At 42.4% G+C, this 24,114-nt stretch overlaps 1 pseudogene; it reads right to left on the reverse strand.

Moving 5' to 3' along the window:
• Window positions 1-4,699: 4,699 nt before the first annotated feature.
• On the reverse strand, window positions 4,700-13,090 carry LOC115833231 (annotated as a pseudogene).
• Between the last annotated feature and the right edge of the window lie 11,024 nt (window positions 13,091-24,114).

Raw genomic sequence — 24,114 nt, forward strand, 5'->3', positions numbered from 1 at the left:
TTAGACAATTCATTCAATAAATTTTTTTAGTTACATGTGTCTGTACTTGATACTATCCTAGGCACTGGGGATCTGATGGAAAAAAGATAAAATTCCTGCCATAAGGAAACTTCCATTTATCAGCTGTAGAACATCTTCCCTGTCTATCACTCCAATGGGGAAATCCTAAGAGCAGTTGATAACTACGTTATAGTGTGATGAATATAACGAGAAGCCAGAGCACACGGAGGAGGAATTTAAGGGGAAGGGGCATGTAACTTGGTTTTGTGAGAGCAAAATTATGGAAAGATTCTTGGAGGTAGTAATGTCTGTGCTAAGCCTAGAGAGACTTATTTGGTGATTTTAAAACTTTCTGCGTAATACCTGTTATGTGCCTGAAATTGTTCTAAGTGCTTTACAAATAAGTTATCATTAATTTAATTTAATTATCCTGATAACTCCATGAGGTGGAGAAAATGAAGCATATACAGGGATATATTACTTGCCCCAAATCACAAACTAGACAGTGGTTCCAAAGTGCATGCCATTAACTGCAATGTCCTATGCTTCTTCTCCCTCTTATAATGTTTCTGTAAGCTGTGTTGGGGTGAGCTGGAGGTCAAAGCAATGGATCATAGGAGAAGTCAGTACTCCATGAAAGTCTTTAAAACTTTTTACTTTATGGGAGCAATGGAAAGAACCTGGTAGAAATATCAAGAAAGAAAATGGAGGGTGATTATGAATATTCTAGAAAGCCATGTGAGAGATTTTGGTATTTCTGGTAGTGTGTTCTCAGTTGACACTCATCCAGTGCTATATGACTACACAAAACAATGCATTATTTTTAAGGTAGAAGTATTAATAGATTTAACAGACTCTAAGATACAGATCAAAGAACACGGCTATGTTTATTAAGGATATGCATTGCCTGTTTAATCCAGCAGTAGCAATATTTAGATTCCCTCTCATGTGTTTCATAATTAATTTAGCTACAATTTTAATCATGGATATGTATGCTTAAGTTATCTCTTTTGTAAGTAGCTATACATGATGCTCTTGCTAGGAATGCATAGCATAATACAGTAAAGTGAGATTGCCAAAGGGTAATCCAAATGATAAAAATAGAACTATACATCCAGGAAAAAGATCTAATTCTAGTTATTTTATGCTTTGAGTAGTTTTATGTTTTCTCACTATATCCCAACTCACCTGAACTAGGTTCTCAGTTAAGTATTTGTATTAGTGCATTTTCACACTGCTATAAAGATACTACCTGAGCCTGGGTAATTTATAAACAAAGGAGGTTTTATTGACTTACAGTTCTGCATGGCTGGCAAGGCCTCAGAAATTTTGTAATTTTATAAAGAAGGCAGCCGACTTCTGGCTGGACATCCGGGCATTTTCATACATCCTCTAAAATCTAGGTGGAGGTTCCCAAACCTCCATTCTTGACTTTTGTTCACTGCAGGCCCAACAACATATGGAAGCCACCCTTTTAGCCACGACTGGTGCTGAAGCAGCTGGAATGCAGGGTGCCATGTCCAGAGGCTGCAGAGAGCAGCGGGGGCCCTGGGCCCAGAGAAATCATTTTTTCTCCTAGGCTTCCTGGCGTGTTATGGGAGGGGCTGCAGCCAAGATCTGTGACATGCCCCGAAGACATTTTGCCCATCATCTTGGTGATTAACATTTGGCTCCTCATTACTTATGCAAATTTCTGCAGTGTGCCAAATTCCTCCCCAGAAAATGATGTTTTCTCTTTTATCACATCATCAGGCTGCTAATTTTTCAAACTTTTATGCTCTGCTTCCCTTTCAAATGTATGTTCCAGTAGCAAACCATCTCTTTGTGAATGCATATAACTGAATGCTTTCAGAATTATCCAGGTTACATACACCTTGAGTGCTTTGCTGCTTAGAAATTTCCCCTACCAGATATCCTAAATCATATTTCTCAAGTTCAAATCATTCCATTTCTATAAGATTCTCAAAATAACAAAATTATATAGGCTGAGAATAGTGGTCACTAGGGATTATGAACTTGAGAGGAAAGTTGGGTGTGGCTATTACCGTAAAAATGAAAGATCTTTGTGTTGATAAAACTCTTCTGTATTATTATGGTGGTTGTCCCTTGAATGTAGGCATATGATAAAACTGAATATAACTAAACACACACACACACACACACACACACAGAGAAATGAGCACATGTAAAATTGGTAATCTGAACAGATGGACTGTACTAATGCCAGTTTTCTGGTTGCGATATACTATACTTTTGCAAGATCTTATAATTGGAGGAAACTGAGTAAAAGATACGGTGTGGTATCTCTTCATATTATTTCTTACAATGGCATGCTAACAGATACATTAAAAGATGTTCAACATCATTAATCAAAAGAGAAATGCCTACTAAAACCAGAATATCACTTCACACTTGTTAAGATGTCTATTATCAATTAAACAATAAATAACAAATTTTGATGAAAGTGTGAAGAAAAAACAAATCTAGTACACTCTTGGTGGAAATGTAGATTGGTATAACCATTATGTAAAACAGTATGGAGGTTTCTAAAGAAATTAAAATGTAACTACCATATGACCCAGCAATCCTTCTTCTGGGTATATACCAAAAGGAGATGAAATCATAGCCTCATATAGCTATATGCACTCTCACGTTCATTACAGCATTATTCACAATAGCCAAGATATGGAAACAACTTAAATGCCCATCAATGGATGAATGGATTTTAAAATGTGGTGTGTGTGTGTGTGTGTGTGTCTGTATTTATAGTTATACAGAACTAAATATTATTCAGACTTAAAGAAAAGAGATCTTGGCATTTGCCACAATATGGATGAACAAGTATAGAGATCTAATGTACAGGGGGACTAAAGCTGATGAAATTGCGTCATGAATTTTTGTTAAATAAGTAGATTTTAGCTGCTATTGTCACACACATAAAAACTAAGAAGACAGGTATACTAATCTGCTTCACCATAGTAACCATTTTACTTTATGTATCCTATAATATCATGTTGTAAACCTCAAATATACACAATAATTTTTTAAAAAAATAAAAATAAAAAATCCATCACACTTCTATATACTAACATTGAACATGTGGAAATCAAAATTAAACACGTGATACTATTTACATTCACTTGAAAGAAAATGTAATACTAAGGTATAAATTAAACAAAACATGGACCAGAAGGTGGGTACAAATATTAAATATCAAAATATCTTTCTAAAATTTACCAAATACAAAAATGTACCTGATATATCAATTTACAAGGGAAGAACAGATTATATATACATAGGTGGATCTTAAAAACAGGCCTGAGTGAAACATTAAATATTGACAATGGCTACATAAATTGAAAACAAATGTCCACAAACAATAAAAAACATGTATTAACACTCATACAGAGAAAAGAATACACATCAAACGTATTACAATGATTGCCAGTGTAGACAAGAGAAATAAAACTGGGCCATGGAAATAAAGGAGAGTGAATGAGTAAATAAATAGGAGAGGGTCTTGAGCAATTAACTCAAAGAATATAATTCAGCCCTCTACATTGATGCCAAACCACTCCATTGTATTCCCTTCAATAAAAACAATATTTTTTTCAAGAATTCTTAATCATTGACATTCTGTAGAAATGCTGGTGTATGGAGGTGGTAATAAAAATACCAACTTTTACTTGTATCATTATATTCAAATTCTCTGTAGACTATGCTTTCATTGATTGCCCGCAGTAGACAATGGCCACTAGTTTCTTAACAAGGAAATGCCCTAGTATTGGGACCATGGCCTCCAAACACCATTATTTTGGTGTGTGTGACATGCTGTCTTACTTTATGTAGGGTGAGGTTTTTTGTCCATTTCAGGGGCTTCAGTTGTGTACAGTATTGGTTGAGTTGCAACCCAAATCACTATGAGGTATGTGGCCTGGAGGTGGTGATTTTGATGTCTTCATTTTGGAAAGAGTGTCACTGTCACCTATATACAATACAGATCTGTGTATTTTATTTTATTTATTTATTTTTGAAGACAGAGTCTCGCTCTATCCCTCAGGCTGGAGTGCAGTGGCCAGATCTCAGCTCACTGCAACTTCCGCCCCCTGGGTTCAAGTGATTCTCCTGCCTCAGCCTCCCGTGTAGCTGGGATTACAGGCACCTGCCACCACACCCAGCTAATTTTTGTATTTTTTTTTTTTTTAGTAGAGACTGGGGTTTGCCGTGTTGGACAGGCTGGTCTCAAACTCCTGACCTCAGGTGATCATCTGCCTCGGCCTCCCAAAGTGCTGGGATTATAGGCATGAGCCACCGCGCCCGGCCAATACAGATCTTTTTAAATGCTCTTCTACACATTCACATGCTCCAAACACCAGGTCCTTTTCTTCCTCTCCTGTTAAATAAAATTTTAAGAAGAAAATTTGTCTCTAGGAATAAGTCCTCTCCCAGGCTTTATTTACAATGTCTGGGTAACTGTCAACCTGTGGGTCTGTCCACCAACCCTACAGGATCTCATATTCTTCCCTTCTCAGATGCCTACCTCTTCCCTTCCCTTCCTTCCCACCATCAGACAACAGGCAGAGATATATTCAGACAACAGGCAGAGATATATACAGCCATCAGCTCTTCAAACTTGATTTTATTGTAATCATCGCCATTGGTAGTGAGGATTTGTCCAATTTGGTTTCTCTATGTTTGACTAGTCCTCCCAACCCTCCTGGGAAGATCCTTCAGATGAGTCTAGGCCTTCATCCTCCTCCTCTTGGACTGGATCGATGGAGTTCTCTCAGGACTGGTCATTCTCCAGTTGACTTGAATTTATTTTCTTATGCTTGTAGTAATACACTATTATTGTTAGATATTCTATTGTTTTTGTCTTTTGAAAGCTCTGTTAGGGGGTTGAGACTGTTCGGTGCCTCCTGCATCTGGTAAGAAAACAGGGACAAGCCAGAAAGACATTATTTTGGGTGAATGGGGTAGAGACTGGATAGCAAGGGGGGCTTTATGAGAAGGAATGCAGGTTGAGGAAGGGGTTTGTGCCAGAGAAGAACAAGGTGGAATCATAGGGTAGGGATCTATGGGGAAGAAGAAGAGGAACATGGGTAGGGTCATCTGTTAGTCCAAACTGCATGATTTTGTAAGTTCTTTGCTATTTTGCAGACCTTGGTCAAAGTGAAACATTCCATGGGGGTTCAGGCCGGGAGAAACATCCTGCCTAACCACCTGACCACAAGGCGGACAAAGGCCCAACTAAAGAAACATCCCTATCATATCTTGCTTGGCAAAGTTCTAAGGAACGCCACAATGATATTCCACTGGAAAAAGGGCCAAAACACCTGATTATAAGAACATCTTATCAATATCCTGCCGGGTAGCATCCCACACTGCCCAGATCCCTCCTGCCCATACCTGTAAGTACCCCAGCCTGTAAGCGGTGGTGGGCTCTGGCGTTAAGCTTGTCCTCCACTTCCACAGGTGTCTGCAATATTCCTGTGTTGCTGTTTGAGCTGCCCCCTGTGTGTCTTTCTTTCATCCTCGCCAACCCTTCAAAACCTAACATTTTGGTGCCAAAACCTGGAGTGGTGATTGGGTTCTAATGGGTAAGTTTTCTCTTGCAACCTGGAAAGCAGCAAGCAGCACAAACCAGCAGCACAAAGCAGGAAGCAGACCAGGGCCTGCTTCCAGATCCTGAGTGTACTCCCTGTTCCCAGTCCCATTCCCCTTATTCTCTAGTCTTCTCCAGACCTGGGCTAACCTCCAGATATTGATCAAACAAACCACCTTATTTTTCGTTCTTTCCTCTTTTCCGGGCAGCTGCAACAAGGATCACCCCCATTGCTGGACATCACATCCAACACTGGGCTTCAATTAGTGGGTGAGTCTGTCTCTTCCTCCTTTCTGGATTCCTCTCTATTTCTGCCCGTTCTCCAAAAAATTCCAGTGCTCGGTGAGAGGTCTCCCCAGTCACCAGGTGACTGCAGCCTACCTTCTTAGGGTACACCCTCAGAACGTTTGCCACTCTGGCTGCTCCGGCCTCTGGGGAGCATGAATAGCTATAGGGCTGCCCCGACTCTCCAGGTCCCTTCTCCCAGGAGGAATCAAGTACTCACTTCCCTATGGGGTATTCACTTCTCTCTGGAGTACTCGCTCCCCCCTGGGGTATTCGCTCCCTTCCAGGGTACTCACTTTCCTCAGGGGTAGTCACTCCAATCCAGAGTATTCACTCCCCTCTTCCAAAAAACAAAACATTCAACTTCCAAATTCAACATAATCTAAAAAACTTTCTTCAACGCAATGGTAAATAATCTGAAGTGCTTTGCTTATCTCCTTTCATGCCTCACTCTCTCTCTCTCTGTCAATCTTGTTCACCTTTTCAAATCTTCCTCCTCAAGGAGAAACCCCCCAAAATGCCTCTTCCTCCAGACAAGGCTTCTTCCTCTGAATTTCAAGCTGGCCAACACACCCATTCTTCAGCCTCCTACCCACCACCATTCTCTCCACCTTCTCCTTCGGATCCGCCTCCTCCACCCCCTTACTGTCACCCTCCATCACCCTTCCTTCTCCACCTCAAACCAGGTCTCACGCCCAACTCCCTTTCGCTAGAAACCAGGCACGTGCCCAAAGGCCTTCCAAAGTCCTTCCCTTGTAGGAGGTTGCGAGGGCTAAAGGCATAATCTGAATTCAAGTTCTCTTCTCTCTAGCTGACTTTTCCCATATTGAAAAGAGACTTGACTCCTTTTCAATGGATCCTACCTCCTTCCACAAGGAATTTCTGTACTTCCCTAAATCTTATGACCTTACCTGGCATGACATATATGTCATCCTCTCCTCTACCCTCACCCTGGAGGACAGGGAACACATCTTTATGGGTGCCTAGGCCCATAAGAACACCCTCCACCAACAAGATGCTTCTCATAATCCAACAGGGACCCTAGCTGTCCCCAGAACTGAGCCCAGTTGGAATTATCAGGCAACTTCCATAGACAGACAGAAATCAGGCCATATGATATCATGCCTTCTAGCTGGCATAAATAAAGCTGTCCCTGCTCATTTCCTCTCCTGCCTTTCAAAAGTCACAACTAAATATGCCACCTTAAGCCCTAATACCAATAAGGGCAAAATCTACCTCCATTTACACTTTATCTCCCAGTCAGCCCTAGACATTTGAAAATAACTTAAAAAACTGGAGGATGGCCCTCAAACCTCCAAAGAGACTTAAGCAAAGTGGCCTTCAAGGTGTATAAGATTAGAGAGGAAGAACTAAAAAATCCAAACCTAAAAAAGGACCAGGCTAAATACCAAATGCTGGTAGCTGCCACTCAACAGGGTTCCCAAGGCATACAGAATTCCTCAACTTGGCAACAGTCAACTCCAGGAGCCTGTTATAAGTTCGTCTAACAGGGACAAAAGCCTAGCCTAATCCCAGGACACTCTGGAAACCTTGCCCCATCTGTGGTATCAAGCAACACTGGAAGTCAGACTGTGCTCACTGAAACTCTTCATCCTGCTTCACCACCTGTACCTGAAGACAGGTGGGGCCAGGAGTCCACTGCCCCCACCGCCATCACCACCTCAGAACCCAGGGTAATGCTGTCAGTCTCTGGTAAGCCCATGTCTTTCCTACTGGATACTCCATAGGACAACTAGTTACTCAGTTTTACCGGAATATTCTGGACCCTTTTTCAGTTCTTTCATCTCTATTGTGAGAATCAATAGAATCCCCTCTAGGCACAAACAGACTGGTCCTTTATTATGCAACCTATTCAACACCCCCCTTCACCCACTTTTTCCTGGTCATCCCTCAGTCCCCTACCCCTATCTTAGGGTGGGACATATTAAGTAAATCCCAGGCCTCCATGCAATGCAGCTCCTACAGTTCTACCCCTTTTATTTTACTCTGCCACCCAAATGCTTCCGTCTCCCCCCACTCATCCTCATTATCCACCCTGTTACCTTCTGTTAATTCTACAGCTTGGAATATTTCTAAACCCACAATAGCCACACATCACATTCCAGTTAAAATAACCCTTCAAAACCCCTCAATTTTCCTTCATCAGTCTCAATATTCCCTTAATCCAGCCTTGCTTAGGGGGTCTCAAACCTATTCTCTGTAAACTTTTACAAGCTCAAATTCTCAAGCCTGTCAACTCTCCCCACAACACCCCTATTCTGGCTTTCCAAAAGACAGATGGGACTTTCCCTTTTGTCTAGGATCTCCAAGTTGTTAACCAGGCAGTGGTACCAATCCATCTAGTGGTCGTCAACCAATATACTCTACCGTATTCCCCCATCTACCACACACTCCTTTGTATTGAACTAAAAGACGACTATTTCACTATTCCCTTAAATCTGGCTTACCAAAGTCTTTTTGCTTTAACTTGGTCAAATCCTAATACTCACATGTCCTGTACTCTTATAGGACTTACACATGGACTTATACATGAACTTACACATAGAGTGTACTCTTAGAGGGGTTCCGGGATAGGCCCCACCTGTTCAGACAGGCCCTCATCAAGGACCTAGCTGAACTTCGCCTTGCTCCTAGTACCCTCCTTCAATATGTCAATGACCTCTTTCTCTGTAGCCCCTTCCTTAACCTGTCCATTCAACACGCCACTCAGGTTTTAAACTTTCTTCATAATCAAGTATATTGGGCCTAACCCACAAAATCTCAGGTAGCCCAAATCAAAGTTACTTACCTTGGGTTTGTCCTAACCCCTAATTCTTGAGCCATCCCAACCCAATGAAAGGAGCTAATTTGGGACATGCCCCTTCCCCACATAAAAAAGTACCTCCCCTCCTTCTTGGGCCTTGTGGGTTACTTCTGGCTGTGAATTCCCAACTTTGACTTGCTGGCCAAACCACTATACGTAGCCTCACATGGGCCCATCCTAAAACCCCTAAACCCAGCTTGCCCCATCAACTCCCACTTAAAAACTTAAAAATGCCCTTTTAATGGCCCTGGCACCAGGACTGCCCAACCTCACCAAGCCCGTTCCTTTGTATGTACATTCTGACCAGGGCCTTGCCCTTGGACTACTCTGCCAAACATACGGCAATGCCCCAGAAGCCATTGCACGCCTCTCAGAACAACTAGACTCTGTCATCCAAGGCTGTTCACTCTGACTAAAAATCTTGGATGTGGCCACATTGCTGGCCTTAGAGGCATGGAAACTCCCTCTCTACCAACACATTACTATTGCATCTTCCCATTACCTACAGGACCTCATAAACCATCAATCCCTTCTATCCCTCCCACCATCCCGCTTACAGCAGGTACATGCCTTATTCATAGGTAATCCTCTAATCACCTTCCAGAGCCATAAAATTCTCAACCCAGCCACCCTCCTCCCTGTAAACACTTCCGACTCTAAGCTCTCTCACTACTGTCTGGACCTCTTAGACTCCCTGTCCTCCCACTTCCAACACATTTCAGATGCCCCTTTGCAGGGAACACATACACGGTTAGTTAATTGAAGCTCTTTTAGGGAGCCATGTCCAGCAGCTGGCTATTCCATCATTGCTGAAAATAAACTCCTAGAATCCAATGCTCTCCCACCCCATGCTACCTCTCAATAGGCAAAGCTAGCTGCCCTAACCAGGGCCCTCACCCTAGCAAAGGGAAAGAGGGTCAACATTTACACCAATTCCAAATATGCATACCATGTCCTACAGTCTCATGCCTTCATCTGGCAGGAATAGGGTCTCCTAACTACAAAAGGAACCCCCATAAGAAATGGCAAACTTATACATAAGCCACTGGGGGTGGATAAACCACCACTAAAGTCCACCATTATCCATTGCAAGGGACACCGAAAGGCTACAGATGCCAAAACCGAGAAAAACCTTTCAACAAATTCGGCAGCCTGGCAGGCAGCCCTTAAAACCCCATCGTTATTGTTCATTTTTTCCCAGCATACACCCTGTATATACCCAGCAGGAACAAACCCCACTTGCCCAGGCTGGTGCCATTCAGGAAAAAATGGTACGATCTCACTGATAAAGTGTCTTGCCCAAGTTTTAAAAACTATCTGTACTTTTATATGTGCACAACCATTTCCATGCCAGTTACTGCCCCTACTCTAACTTTTAAAAACTTATAGACATTCTTCCACCATGGCTGCCAATCTCAGAGGTATTACTAAGGCATGTTCCCTTTGCACTCAAACTTCCCCTCAGGAAGCTATCAAACCGTCTCCTTTCCAACACACAAGGCCTGAGGTCACTTACCTGGGCAGGACTAGCAAATCAGCATCAACCACATGCCACCCATAAAATGATTCCTGTACATTCTAACAATATTAGATACATTCTCTGGATGAATAAAAGCTTTTCCTACCACCACCAAAAAGGCACACACCATCGCTTCTATTCTCTCCACCCATATTTTCCACCGGTTTAAACTCCCCTCTTGCATCCAGTCAGACAATGGGCCAATTTGTTTCAGTTTAACCAACCGCTGGTAAAGGCCCTAAACATTAAATGGGCTTTCCATATTCCTTACCACTTCCAATCTTCAGGAAAAATTTTATAAAAAACAACAACTATCCAAACTCTCCCAAAAGGTTAAAATGGCCTGGACTTCACTTCTCCCATTGTTCCTCGTGCGATTATGAGTCATTTCCCAAAAGCCCCTCAGCCTAAGCCCATTTAAACTCGTGTACAAATGCCCTTTTATCCTCCAAAATCTCCCTGTATTTTCTCCCCCTTCTATATGGAATACTTGGCCAATGTTACACCTCACCCAACATCTGATAAGACAGTACGCAAATGCTTACTTGACCCAGCCTAAAAGTCCATCCTTAAAACACTCCTCCCTGTCCCTACAACCAGGGGACTGGGTCTGAATCACAGACTCCTCCTCCTCCTCTCTCCAACCTAAGTGGAGGGGTTCTCACCAGGTGATGCTAACTACTCCCATGGCGCCAAAGCTAACATCCTTTCCACACTGAATACACCATTCCAAACTAAAAAGAGCACCAGATCCACATCTAGAAATTTGTTCACCCCCAAATTATTCTCCTTCCCTCACAGGACCAGCCTCACTGTACTTAACAAGAATTCCAGAATTTGCCAATCCAGAACACCTTAGTCCGTAACACTCTCCATCTCCAATTTCCAATCTTTTATCTCCTACTTTATTTCAGATCTTTCCTGGTTTCCCTTCCCCATGTCCCTGAATAGTCCATGCCAATTTGTCACACTAATCCAGGAGACACGACTTCAGGGCACCTTCCAAAATTTCACTCCTGCTCAAATCTCTTTCTCCTTTTGTCCTCTTTATCTGTGGGATATTCTAAGTCCCCACCCCAAACGTCTAACAGATGAGCCCCCTTCATCAGCCTCACACATTGCCTCTTAAATCGTTCACACTCCCCTCTTCCTTCCAACTGTTAAATTTGTTTGTCCACACAAATCCAGTAGTTCACAGCCCTTCCTGTTAACCTGGTCACATAAACCCGGTCCAAAATAAACCTGCATTTCACCTAATTGACCAATTCATTCCCAAAACCTGCTTATAATCTTGCTCTGCTAATCACCTTTTCCCCCCGCAATCCATCAAATCCACCCACACAGTCACACACAGGGCTGTCACCCTCCTTCGCCTCACAGCCTCTTAACTAAACATGTTGCCAGTCGGATTCCATAAAATACCTCTTACCAACCCCTCCCCTCTCTGCCGGAGCCACTCTCCATGTATCCAAATCAAGGGTGCTCCCTGGAAAATATCCACAAACAATTCCCTCAACTGCAACCTATATCCTTCTGCCATATCAGGACCGCGATGGCTATTAGTTACAAAAACCCATTTCCTGCTCTCTCTCCAAAAGCAAACAGCCTTCACCTCCTCCACTACCAACATTTCCTATCAGGCCTTCAGAGGGGCTACCCTTGCTGGCAGCTATTCAACTTGGAAAAACATAAAAATTAAAACAAAGGGTTTGTGCAGAATTCAACCCCCACCTTCTCATGACTTGCCACCATAACCTACAACTTTTGTCTGTCTATCCCCACTGTCTTCTTCCTTTGCGGCACAAACTCTTATCTCTGCCTACCGGCCAATTGGTCAGGAACATGCACCCTTGTGTTTCAATCTAAACATTAACACTTTGCCTAACAACCAGACCATCCAGGTTCCTTTAGTAGCTTCTGTCTCATCTTCCTCCACACACACTAAGCAGGCTCTACATCTCATTCTGGTGTTAGCAAAACTAAACTTCTCTGCTGCACTCAGCACTGGGATAGCAGGTGGTCCCTTTCTTAGGGCCATTAATTTTCTTCCTCCTAATACTACAATTGGCCCATGTATACTCACCTTCATATCCTGCTTTATTTCTCGAAGGCTAAACTCCCCTGTCCAGGCAGCCACCCAGCAACACATTGATACCATCCTTCTCCTCTGCCAAGTCTGGTACCAGTGCCTCCAGGAAAACAACTCTGAAGTCCAACACCCACTGCTTCAAAACCCAAACCCTGATTAAAGCTCCCCTATTCAGCAGGAAGCAGCCAGATAATCAACAACGTCCCTCTTCCTTTTATACTAAAGTAGAAGGCAAGAATGTGAGTCCAAACCACCATTTTGTAAGCTCCCTGCTATTTTGCAGACCTTGGTCAAAGTGAAACATTCCACGGGGGTTTGGGCCCTGAGAAAAATCTTGCCTAATCATCGTAACACAAGGCAGACAAAGGTCCAACTAAAGAAACTTTGCTATCGTATCTTGCTGGGCAAAGTTCCAAGAAACACCACAATGACATCCCCCTGGAAAAAGGGCCAAACAGACTGACCCTAAAAACATCTTATCAATATCCTGCCAGGCAGGAAGCCATACTGCCCAGGCCCCTCCCGCCCATACCTATAAGCACCCCAGCCTGTAAGCGGCGGTGGGCTCTGGCATTAAGCACGTCCCCCACTTCCACAATTGCCTGCAATATTCCTGTGTTGCTGTTTGAGCCGTCCCTGCTCTGTGTGTCTTTCTTTCACCCTCGCCTTCCCTTCAAAACCTAACAGTCTTACCTCATCATTTTCATCGTTGGACTCGCAGGGGCTCTTCCTCTTCTCCCCATTGGTGCTGGAAGTTGGCTGTTCCATGATTCTGGTTGGTTGTAGAATGTCTATAGTAGGCTCTTGTAGACTGCAGACTTGCACAGCTATATTGAAGCTTCCCAGGAGGATGTCCCAGAGCTCTTGCCCTCCCTATATATACCCTCCTGGTGACAAGGCAAAGCCACACCCTTGAGCTTTGTTTGATCATACAGACAGTGTCCCAGCCAATGGCAGTCCTAGGGTGGTTTAGACATCACAAATCACCACTGCTGACCACTCCCTGGGCTTGTGGGGGAGGGGTGAAAGGGGTGTAGAGGAAACCAAATGCTGTTGTTGTTTCAGCATCCCCTGAAGATGCATCCCAAACCGATCTGCCGCCGCTCCTCATTTCTCCATGTTTAATGTTCATGGTTCACATGGGAGCGAGAGGATGATTCCTTCAAGCCCTTCCCCACAGTCATTCCTATTAAGTGATTCATTCTTTTGTCTTCCAGCCCTCACCATGACTTAGTATTTTCGATGTCTCACCTCAAATCCCTCCAAGCTAGTGTGGCTACATTTAATTATTGGTGGAGATGTGAATTATCTCATTTCCCTCTAAAGTTCCTTCAAATGCACCTTGAAGACCATTTACTTTTAGGCTACTGCCAGGCAAATTTCAACCCATGTTCTTTTACCCAATGTCCATGTAGTTCCTTTAAGTTTCCCATTTTCAATCTGAAATAATGGCCTTCAGTCTGTCAAAACTTTAGTGAATAAACATTCTTTACCGTGTATCCTAGTCTTGTTTCAAATCAGGGGTGTATGTTCATAGTAAATGTAGTCTCCCAACATGAATTCTGCCAGTATGTGGGTGGGGGAAGGAGTAGATATTCAAGTGCTGGAAGTTGTTCTCAGTGTTTATATGCAGGATACTACAATCTAAGACCAACATGTGCACCAGTATGGGCATAGTTATACTTTGTACTGGAGATTGTGTCCAGTGCAAAAGAAAAAAAATGCATTCAGATTGGAAGGGGAGAAGTAAAAGTATCTTTTGTCAAAGACTACCTGAGAGTGTATGTAGAAAAGTCAATCTAAAAGAATGGTTCTACAATAATTGAGGTTAGCAAGATTGCAAAGTAAGAAATCAACACACAAATCAATTGTATGTTTATATATTAGCAGTTATATATGAGAAGTTTCTATATTAGAAGAGGCAATGTTTTAGCCAGTGGTAGTCCTAGGGTGGACTGGAAGTTAATTTCAACAACTGAAAGTTGAAACTAAAACAGTGCAATTTAAAATATCACTAAAAATATTAAAGGCTTAGGGATAAATCTGACCAAAGATGTAAATGACTTGTACTCTTAAAACTACAAAAAATTACAATGATAAATTAATGACATAAGAAAAAAAGTCGAGATGTATACTTTGATTTTCGGTTGGAAGATTCAATATTGCAAAATGGCAGTTATTTCCCATTTCATCTGTGGATTTAACTAAATTCTAATCAAAATTCTAAAAAGGCTTTTTAATAGAAATTGACAAGATAATTATAATATGCATATGGAAATATAAAGTGCCTAGAATAGTCAAAAGAAAAGTGTTGAATCTTAAAAAGCTCTGGGTTGTATCATTGTCAGTGTTCTAGTTTTGATAGTGTAATGTGGTAGTGTATTAAAGATTTTACTATTGGGAGAGACTGGTTGAAGGGTACAAAAGGCCTCCATGTACGTATCTTTGAAATTTCTTGTGAATTTATAATTGTTTCGAAATAAAAATCTAAAAATATTTTAAAAGACAGTAAGAAAGAGGACCAAAAATAGAGAAGGCATGGCCCAAGATTTCTCCCACAGGTTGACTGACACTTGTCTCATTCTCTATAAGAAGTCACAAAACCTGATAATGAAAAAAAAAATCTAAAAATAAGACAAAAGAGAAGTAGACCCTGGAATTTTGTTCCAGTGTTCATCAAGCTCACGTAACTTTATTTTATAACCATAAAAACAAGAAAGGCCCTAGAAAAATACCCCACTGACCTCCAGACACAAGGTATTTATTGCATTCTCATGACTGTCATCTAAACATTAACAAATCAAAAGAAGATTCTTATTAAGGTATGCATTTTTAGTGAACCCCAGACATTGTCTAGAGTTCAACAATTCCATTTATTAAATGCTCACAAGCTAACTTCTAATAATTTTTTGTACTCTCGCCTGCAATCAACAGTGAGAATAACACCCTGTCATATCATGTTACGGAAAACAAAACAAACAGAAAACCAAAAGGCATATGCCACATCAAACACAGTAAGTCAGAAACTGATTACAGTTTTTGAAAATAACAGCTTTCAATTATCTTACTACCTTTTAAAATTGTTTTCTAAATTTGTTTACCAAAAATGTTTTGATGGGTATATCACTATCCAAGCAAAATTAATCCAAATGTTAAGAAAACATTTAGTGTATATTTCTATCGAAAGATTACAATGTACTTTATAAAGTAACTCCTATTGAAAACTTTAGTAATTATATTTTCAACCCAAATGAATAATAAACAATTAAAGGGAGTGGCTGGCAAGATGGCCAAATAGGAACAGCTCTGGTCTGCAGCTCCCAGCGAGATCAATGCAGAAGGCAGGTGATTTCTGCATTTCCAAGTGAGGTACCTGGCTCATCTCATTGAGGCTGGTTAGGCAGTGGGTGCAGCCCACAGAGGGCAAGCCAAAGCAGGGTTGGGTATCACCTCAGCTGGGAAGTACAAGGGGTCTGGGAACTCCCACCCCTAGCCAAGGGAAGCTGTGAGGGACTGTGCTGTCGGCAACAGTGCACTCTGGCCCAGATACTATGCTTTTCACATGGTCTTTGCAACCTGCAGACCAGGAGATTCCCTCGGGTGCCTATGCCACCAGGGCCCTGGGTTTCAAGCACAAAACTGGGCAGCCGTTTGGGCAGACACCAAGCTGGCTGCGGGAGTTTTTTTTTCATACCCCAGTGGTGCGTGGAATGCTAGCGAGACAGAACCGTTCGCTCCCCTGGAAAGGTGGCTGAAGCCAGGGAGCCAAGTAGTCTAGCTCAGCAGATCCCACATCCATGGAGCTCAGCAAGCTAAGATCCACTGGCTTGAAATTCTCACTGCCAGCACAGCAGTCTGAAGTCGACCTGGGATGCTCCAGCTTGGTGGGAAGGGTGTGCACCATTACGAGGCTTGAGTAGGTGGCTTTCCCCTCACAGTGTAAACAAAGCTGCAGGGAAGTTTCAACTGGGCGGACCCCACCCCAGCTCGGTAAAGCTGCTGTAGCCAGACTGCCTCTTTAGATTCCCCCTCTCTGAGCAAGGCATCTCTGAAAGAAAGGCAGCAGCCCCAGTCAGGGGCTTATAGATAAAACTCCATCTACCTGGGACTGAGCACTTGGGGGAAGGGGTGGCTGTGGGCGCAGATACAGCGGACTTAAACGTTCCTGCCTACTGGATCTGAAGAGAGCAATGGATCTCCCAGCACAGTGCCCGAGCTCTGCTAAGGGACAGACTGCCTCCTCAAGTGGGTCCCTGACCACCGTGCCTCCTGACTGGGAGACACCTCCCAGCAGGGATTTATAGACACTTCATACAGGAGAGCTCCGGCTGGCATCTGGCAGGTGCCCCTCTGGAACGAAGCTTCCAGAGGAAGGACAGGCAGCAATATTTGCTGTTCTGCAGCCTCTCCTGGTGATACCCAGGCAAACAGGGTCTGCAGTGGACCTCCAGCAAACTCCAGCAGACCTGCAGCACAGGGGCCTGACTATTAGAAGAAAACTAACAGAAAGGAATAGCATCAACATCAACAAAAAGGACATCCACACAAAACCCCATCTGAAGGTTGCCAACATCAAAGACCAATAATAGATAAATCCATGAAGATGAGGAAGAGCCAGGGCAAAAAGGCTAAAACTTCCAAAAACCAGGGCGCCTTTTCTTCTCCAAAGGATCACAACTCCCTAGCGAGAGAACAAAACTGGATGGAGAATGAGTTTGACGGATTGACAGAAGTAGGTTTCAGAAGGTGGGTCATAATAAACTCCTCCAAGCTAAAAAAGCATCTTCTAACCCAATGCCAGGAAGCTAAGAACCTTGAAAAAAGGTCAGAGGAATTGAAAACTAGAATAATCAGTTTAGAGAAGAACATAAAGGACCTGATCTGAAAAACACAGAGCAAGAACTTTGTGAATCGTACACAAATATCAATAGCCGAATTGATCAAGTGGAAGAAAGCATATCAGAGATTGAAGATTAACTTAATGAAATAAAGTGTGAGGACAAGATTAGAGAAAAAAGAATGAAAAGGAATGAACAAAGCCTCCAAGAAATATGGGACAATGTGAAAAGACCAAACCTACATTTGGTTGGTGTACCTAAAAGTGACAGGGAGAATGGAACCAAGTTGGAAAACACTCTCAGGATATTATCCAGCAGAACTTCCACAGCCTAGCAATGTGCCCAGAATTAGTGAGTTATTGGTCTCACTGACTTCAAGAATGAAGCCACAGACCCTCGCGGTGAGTGTTACAGTTCTTAAAGATGGTTTGTCTGGAGTTCGTGCCTTCAGATGCGTCCGGAGTTTCTTCCTTCTGGTGGGTTCGTGGTCTCGCTGACTTCAGGAGTGAAGCTGCAGACCTTGGTGGTGAGTGTTACAGCTCTTAAAGGCAGCACGTCTGGAGTTGTTCGTTCCTCCCATCCAGAGTTGTTCATCCCTCCTGGTGGGTTTGTGGTCTCGCTGGCTTTAGGAACGAAGCTGCAGACCTTCGCAGTGAGTGTTACAGCTCATAAAGGTGGGGTGGACCCAAAGAGTGAGCAGCAGCAAGATTTATTGTGAAGAGCAAAAGAACAAAGCTGCCACAGTGTGGAAGGGGACCCGAGTGTGTTGCCACTGCTGGCTCGGGCAGTCTGCTTTTATTCCCTTATCTGGCCCCACCCACATCCTGCTGATTGGTCCATTTTACAGAGAGCTGATTGGTCCGTTTTGACAGGGTTCTGATTGGTGCATTTACAAACCTTTAGCTAGACACAAAAGTTCTCCAAGTCCCCACTAGATTAGCTAGACACAGAGCATTGATTGGTGCATTTACAAACCTTGAGCTAGACACAGAGCACTGATTGGTGCATTTACAATCACCACAAAAGTCCCCACTAGATGATCTAGACGCAGAGCACTGATTGGTGCGTTTACAAACCTTCAGCCAGACACAGGGTGCTGATTGGTGTGTTTACAAACCTTGAGCTAGACACAGAGTGCTGATTGGTGCATTTACAATCCTTTAGCTAGACATGAAAGTTCTCCAAGTCCCCTCTAGATTAGCTAGACACAGAGCACTGATTGGTGCACTTACAAACCTTAAGCTAGACACAGAGAGCTGATTGGTGATTTTACAATCCCTTAGCTAGACATAAAAGTTCTCCAAGTCCCCACCAGATTAGCTAGATACAGAGTGCTAATTGGTGCATCCACGAACCCTGAGCTAGACACAGATGCTGATTGGTGCATATACAATCCTCCAGCTAGACATAAAACTTCTCCAAGTCTCCACCTGACTCAGGAGCCCCGCTGGCTTCACCTAGTGGATCCCATGCCAGGGCCATGGACAGAGCTGCCTGCCAGTCCCACACCATGCACCCGCACTCCTCAGCCCTTGGGTGGTGGATGGGACCAGGTGCCATGGAGCAGGGGGCAGTGCCTATCAGGGAGGCTCTGGCCACGTGGGAGCCCACGGGGTGGGTGGGGGGAGGCTCAGGCATGGTTGGTTGCAGGTCCCAAGTCCTGCCCCGCAGGGAGGCAGCTGAGGCCCGGTGAGAATTTGAGCACAGTGCGGGCCGGCAGTGCTGGGGGACCTGGTGCACCCTCCGCAGCTGCTGGTCCAGGTGCTACGCCCCTCACTGCCCGGGGCCAATCCAAGTGCAGGGCCTGCCGAGCCCGCACCCACCTGGAACTCGCACTGGCCCGCAAGTGCCATGCACAGCCCCGGTTCCTGCCCACCCCTCTCCCTCCACACCTCCCCACAAGCAGAGGGAGCTGGCTCTGGCCTCGGCCAGCCCAGAGAGGGGCTCCCACAGTGTAGCCGTGGGCTGAAGGGCTCCTCAAGCATGGCCAGAGTTGGCGCCGAGGCCAAGGAGATGCTGAGAGCAAGCGGGGGCTGCCAGCCTGCTGTCACCTCTCAGCAAGATGGGCCAGCATTCAAATTCAGGAAATACAGAGAACACCACAAAGATAGTCCTCAAGAAGAGCAACCCTGAGACACATAATCATCAGATTCACCAAGGTAGAATTTAAGGAAAAAAATGTTAAGGGCAGCCAGAGAGAAAGATGGGGTTACCCACAAAGGGAAGCCCATCAGACTAATAGTGGATCTCCCTTCAGAAATCCTACAAGCCAGAAGAGAGTGGGGGCCAATATTCAACATTCTTAGAGAGAAGAATTTTCAACCCAGAATTTCATATCCAGCCAAACTAAGCTTCATAAGTGAAGGAGAAATGAAATCCTTTACAGATAAGCAAAGGCTGAGAGAGTTTGTCACCACCAGGCCTGCCTTACAAGAGCTCTTGAAGGAAGCACTACATATGGAAAGGAAAAACTGGTACCAGCCACTGCAAAACATACCAAATTGTGAAGTCCATTAGCACTATGAAGAAACTGCATCAACTAACAGACAAAGTAACCAGCTAGCATCATAATGACAGAATCAAATTCACACATAACAATATTAACCTTAAATATAAATGGGCTAAATGAACCAATTAAAAGACACAGACTGGCAAATTGGAAAAAGAGTCAAGACCCATCAGTGTGCTGTATTCAGGAGACCCATCGCACGTGCAAAGACACACACATAGGCTGAAAATGAAGGATGGAGGAATATTTACCAAGCAAATGGAAAGCAAAAAAAAAAAAAAAAACAGAGGTTACAATCCTAGTTTCTGATAACACAGACTATAAACCAACAAAGATAAAAAAAAAAAAAGACAAAGAAGGGCGTTACAAAATGGTAAAGGGATCAATGGAACAAGAAGGACTAACTATCCTAATTATATATGCACTTGATACAGGAGCACCCAGATTCATAAAGTAGGTTCTTAGAGATCTACAAAGAGACTTACACTCCCACACAATAATAGAGGGGGACTTTAACAGCCCACTGTCAATATTACACAGATCAATGAGACAGAAAATTAACAAGGATATTCAGGACTTGAACTCAGCTCTGGGCCAAGCATATCTAATAGTCATCTACAGAACTCTCCACCCCAAATCAACAGAATATACATTCTTCTCAGCACCACATCACACTTACTCTAAAATCGACCATAAAATTGGAAGTAAAACATTCCTCAGCAAATGTAAAAGAACAGAAATCAAAACAAACCATCTCTCAGACTACAGTGCAATCAAATTAGAACTCATGATTAAGAAACTCACTCAAAACCGCACAACTACATGGAAACTGAACAACCTGCTCCTAAATGATTACTGGGTAAATAACGAAATTAAGGCAGAAATAAATAAGTTATTTGAAACCAATAAGAACAAAGACACAAGGTAGCAGAATCCTGGGGACACAGCTAAAGCAGTGTTTAGAGGGAAATTTACAGCACTAAATGCCCACAGGAGAAAGCAGGAAAGATCTAAAACTGGCACCCTGACATCACACTTAAAAGAACTAGAGAAGCAAGAGCAAACATATTCAAACGCTAGCAGAAGACAAAAAATAACTAAGATCAGAGCAGAACTGAAGGAGATAGAGACATGAAAATCCCTTCAAAAAATCAAGGGATCCAGGAGCTGGTTTTTTGAAAAGATTAACAACCTAGGTAGACCACTAACCAGACTAATAAAGAAGAAAAGAGAAGAATCAAATAGACACAATAAAAAGTGATAAAGGGAATATCACCACTGATCCCTCAGAAATACAAACTAACATCAGAGAATACCATAAACACCTCTCTGCAAACAAACTAGAAAATCTAGAAGAAATGGTTAAAGTCCTAGACACATACACCCTCCCAAGATGAAACCAGGAAGAAGTCGAATCCCTGAATAGACCAATAACAAGTTCTGAAATTAAGGCAGTAATTAATAGCCTACTAAGCAAAAAAAGCCCAAGACCAAACAGATTCACAGCTGAATTCTACCAGAGATACAAAGAGGAGGTGGTACCATTCCTTCTGAAACTATTCCAAACAACAGAAAAAGAGGGACTTCTCCCTAACACATTTTATGAGTCCAGCATCATCCTGTTACCAAAACCTGGCAGACACAATTAAAAAAGGAAAATTTCAGGCCAATATCCCTGATGAACATTGATGTGAAAATTCTCAATAAAATACTGGCAAACTGATCCCAGCAGCACATCAAAAAGCTTATCTACCACGATCAAGTCAGCCTTATCCCTGGGATGCAAGGCTGGTTCAACATACTCAAATCAATAAACATAGTTCATCACATAAAGAGAACCAATGACAAAAACCGCATGATGATCTCAATAGATGCAGAAAAGGCCTTCAATAAAATTCAACACCCCTTCATGCTAAAAACTCTCAATAAACTAGGTATTGATGGAAAGTATCTCAAAAAATCAGAAGCTGAAAATGATCATTCTCAGCAAACTAACACAGGAACAGAAAACCAAGCACCGCATGTTCTCACTTATAAGTGAGAGTTGAACAATGAGAACACATGGACACAGAGAGGGGAACAACACACACTGGGACCTGTTGGGGGGTGGAGGGTGAGGGGAGGGAACTTAGAGGACCGGTCAATAGGTGCAGCAACACCACGGCACACATATATCTATGTAACAAACCTGCATGTTCTGCATATGTATCCCGAAACTTAAAGTAAAATTTAAAAAAAAGGAAAGAAAAAACTAAATGCTGCTAATTTTTGTACATTGCTTTTGTAACGTGAAACTTTACCAAAGTCATTTATTAGGTCTAAGGGACTTTTGGCAGAATCTTTAGCAATTTTGTGGTACAGAATCCTATTGTTAGTGAAGAGACACACACATGCTGAGTTATGGTAAGACAGTGCATTACTGATGGGCATTTAAATTGTAAATTGTTATACATTTCTGGAAATTATTGTGACAGTATTCATTAAGGGCATTAAAAGAAGTCATATTCTTTGATCTAGTAGTCATCTAGCAATATAAAGAAAATAAGTAAAGATGTGGAAAAAATGGAAGTACACAATTATCAGAATAGCTCAAATAATTAAAAGTAGTAAACCACCTAATTATTGAACAATACACTGATTAATTACATTATTATCCATTCATATGAGGTCTTGTGTAAACACTAAAATTTATATATTTTGCGAACCCCAGAAAAACCGTTTGTCATATTTTATGAGAATCACAAAATAAAGAAAAATATACATGAACATTTTAATAAATGCAGAAAGCATCCTTTTTGAAGAATGCTTAGTAACATGAGAAATTCTATGTGCGGTGAACAGGCTGTAAGGTGGTCCCTCATGATCCCTTCCTCCTGGAGTTTACACCTTTGTATAATCTTTCCCCTTGAGTATGGTTAGTAACTACGGCTTTCATATAATCAACAAAATACAGCACATGTGACAGAATATCATTATTGTGATAATGCTACACAGTTCATAGCACCAATATTACTAGAGGACATAAATTCCTTTTCTGGATTTGATAAAGCAAATTGACATGAGATTTTCCTGTAGAGAAAGCCACATGGCAAAAAAGTGAAGGGTATCTTCAGCAGATGGCCATTGAGAAATTTTGGCCCTTAGTCTGATAGCCTGCAAATAATGGAATGCTGCCAGCAACCACTGGAGCTTGAGAGGAAATTCTCCTCTGGTTGAGCCTCAGATAAGACCACACCATTGGCTAACATCTTGACTGCAGCTTTGTGAGATGCTGAAAGAGAGGATCCAGTTAAGCTGTTATCAAACTCCTGATCCATAAAATCTGTGTGATGGTATGTATTCTTTCAATCAACTAAGTTTCTGTTGATATTTTTAAGTGGCAATAGATAACTGATGTATTACAAAATACTAAGTGAAAAAGCAGGATGAAAACTGTGTATTGTGCCTGTATTTCTTCTCAATAACAGCCCCCAAACCTCAATGACTTACAAAAAACATCTACTTTTAAATTGCATTACATGTTATAAGTTTCAGGGCACTGGTAGCTACTGTGACTCTGCTTGGTTTTCCTTACTTCTGATTTAGTTCCATACATGTTCTGATTCTGGGACCTTGGCTAAAAGAATAGCCCCTGTGTCAGGCATTCCTATTCTTGTGCTAAAAAGGAAGAGCATGAACTATGAGCTTAATCTGAACCACACAATAACACTTAAAGCTTCTGCTCAGATGTGACTTACATCAGTTTGTTATGGTTATAGGATTGGAATCCCATTTCTCAGCTTGAGTATCAGGCTCATCTACAGGCTTCTCACAGTCTCTTGTTATGGGCCTTCTTGTAGGTCCTGTCTCAACAGTGAGCAGCAGGATTTCTCACATTGAATCTCCCTCATGATTCAAATCTCTCTGTCTTCCACTTCTATGAGCAGCCAGAGAAACTCAGTGCTTTTAAAGGGTTCACCTGATCAGGTCAAGTCCACTCAGATAATCTCCATCTATTGAAGTCAATTTACTTGGAACTTGAATTGTATGTGTAGAATCCCATCATAGTAGTACCTCAATTCATGTTTGATTGAATAACCAGTGATGAGAATCTTGGGGAGGGAAGGCACCTTTAGAATTCTGCCCACCACACTTATGTATTACTTTTGTTATCAGAAAAAAAATACATTTAAAAGATTCGAAAATACACTGCCAATTAAAACTGAGAGAAAGCAGGGAACAAACATTCACTTTGGAATCAGACAAAGCCATTTTCAAATCATGCTTTATTCACCTACCTATGTGCACTTTGGATAACTTATTTGACATGTGGGTACAATAATAATGAACTCATTTGGTTGTTTTGGTTACTACATGGGATGATGTTTGTAACATGCCTAGCATAGGTCCTAACTCTCCAATTGAAGGTTCTCCAGTATTGGAAGCTCAGATCTTGATTTTATAGT

This window comes from Nomascus leucogenys, chromosome X, assembly GCF_006542625.1.
Source record: "Nomascus leucogenys isolate Asia chromosome X, Asia_NLE_v1, whole genome shotgun sequence".
Taxonomy (NCBI): domain Eukaryota; kingdom Metazoa; phylum Chordata; class Mammalia; order Primates; family Hylobatidae; genus Nomascus; species Nomascus leucogenys.